Genomic DNA, 2,500 nt, shown 5'->3' on the forward strand with positions numbered 1-2,500 from the left:
TCGGGGCACACGCGTACATACCGGGGCATACCGAGCCCTACTGGGGCACACGTGCGCATATCGGGGCGTACCAAGCCTATCGGGGCATACGCATGTATCCCAAGGCATACCGAGTCAATCCGGGCATACGCGTTCATACCGGGGCGTAACGGGCCTATCGGGGCATACTTGGGCATATCCGGGCAAAAAATGCCCAAAACTTGCGCAACCTTGGCAACCGTGGTCCATTCCTCTCTATATGCCTAGCCTTGCCAACCGTGGTCCATTCCTCACTATATGCCATGGCCTTGTGCCCATGGTCTTCCCAAGACAGCGTCCAAGGCCCCCGGAAGGCCAAGGGAGCCCAACCCAGCAATGCCCTGCTATGGCAAGCCAAGGCCAAGCATTCCGGTGCCTATCCGGGCAAAAATGCAATTCCTCTCTATATGCCTAGCCTTGGCAACCGTGGTCCATTCCCCACCATATGCCATGGCCTTGTGCCCATGGTCTTCCCAAGACAGTGTCCAAGGCGCCCGGAAGGCCAAGGGAGCCCAACCCAGCAATGCCCTGCTTTGGCAAGCCAAGGCCAAGCATTCCGGTGCCTAACCTTGGCAACCGTGGTCCTTTCCTCACCATATGCCATGGCCTTGTGCCCATGGTCTTCGCAAGACATCGTCCAAGGCGCCCAAAAGGCCAAGGGAGCCCAACCCAGCAATGCCTTGCTAGGACAAGCCAAGGCCAAGCATTCCGGTGCCTATCCGGGCAAAAACGCCCAAAGCATGCCCATTCCTTAGCCTATCCAGGCAAAAACGCCCAAAATCTGCACATTCTAGTGCCTATCCGGGCAAAAACGCCCACCAGCATGCCACCCTCCTATAGGGTTTGCGCAACCAACCAGCCTAACCACCAGTGGCAACCAAAGGTGCTGTTAGCGACGACTTCTGAAGACGCAACGAGACGCGACGTGTTTGCGCCCAGACGCGACGAGACGATGCGGGATCTGCGCCCAAGAATGCCTAGACCCGTCGACTTGATGCGGGATCAGCTCGCCCAAGCATGCCTAGTGTGCAAGGCCTGTGTGCAAGGCTAGTGTCCAAGGCTAGTGTGCAAGGCTCATGTGGAACGCTAGTGCGCAAGGCTAGTGACCAAGGCTTGTGTGCCAGGCCCGTGTGCAAGGCTAGTGTCCAGGGCTTGTGTGCATTGCTTGAGTGCAAGGCTTGTGTGCATTGCTCGAGTGCATGGCTTGTGTGCAAGGGTTGTGCGCAAGGCTAGTGTGCGGGGCTTGTGCGCATGGCTAATGTGCACGGCTTGTGTGCATGGCTACCGTGCAAGGCTAGTTTGCATGGCTAGGGTGCAAGGCTCGCATGCGAGGCTAGTGTGCAAGGCTGCGTGCAAGGGAAGCGTGCAGGGCGAGTGTGCGAGGCCACTGTGCACGGCGCCAGCACTAGCGAGCCATCATCCGCGTTGCCATGGCTCGCTTGGCCTTGGCTTGCCAGGCCCCGACACGAGCAATCGCGCATTTTCTTTGCAACCGACCATCAATGCCGCCCAACGGGGCCAGCACGAGCAGTCATCCGCGGTCCCCTGGCCCTGCGCACGTTTGTCTTTGAAACCGAGCATCAATGCCACAGAAAGTGCCGGGGCGCCAGCTGGAGCCATCATCCGACGTGCCATGGCTCGCTTGGCCTTGGCTTGCCGGGCCCCGACACGAGCAATCGCGCATTTTCTTTGCAACCGACCATCAATGCCGCCCAACGGGGCCAGCACGAGCAGTCATCCGCGGTCCCCTGGCACTGCGCACGTTTGTCTTTGAAACCGAGCATCAATGCCACAGAAAGTGCCGGGGCGCCAGCTGGAGCCATCATCCGACGTGCCATGGCTCTGGTCCCATGGTCTTCGCAACCGAGCATTCGTGACACCCGCGGGGCCAGGACACCAACCCTTCCGACACGAGCATTCGCGCATGTTCTTTGGCCACACAACGGCGCCAGCACGAGCAAAATCATCCGCGGTGCGGTGGCCTTGCACGGCCTTTTGTCTTTGGAACCAACCATCAGTGCCACGGGAAGTGCCGGAGTCCCGGCATCCGCGGTGCCAAGTCATTGCGCCCTTGGTCTCTGCAGCGGGGCATGCCGGGCACTCCCAACCATTGCAAGCAAGCAAGCAAGCAAGAAAGAAAGTAAGTAAGTAAGTAAGTATTACATATAGGGGCGGGACATGCGGGGAGATCTGCGAAACGTGCATTACGGGGCACACGCGTACCTACCGGGGCATACCGACCCCTATTGGGGCACACGTGTGCATATCGGGGCATACCGGGCCTATCAGGGCATACCGGGCCTATCGGGGCACACGCGTACATACCGGGGCATACCGAGCCCTACTGGGGCACACGTGCGCATATCGGGGCGTACCAAGCCTATCGGGGCATACGCATGTATCCCAAGGCATACCGAGTCTATCCGGGCATACGCGTTCATACCGGGGCGTAACGGGCCTATCGGGGCATACTTGGGCATAT

The sequence above is a fragment of the Tasmannia lanceolata genome, unplaced genomic scaffold (genome assembly GCF_043159265.1).
Source record: "Tasmannia lanceolata isolate RefF3 unplaced genomic scaffold, GAP_Taslan_0.1 ptg000284l, whole genome shotgun sequence".
Classification (NCBI taxonomy): Eukaryota; Viridiplantae; Streptophyta; class Magnoliopsida; order Canellales; family Winteraceae; genus Tasmannia; species Tasmannia lanceolata.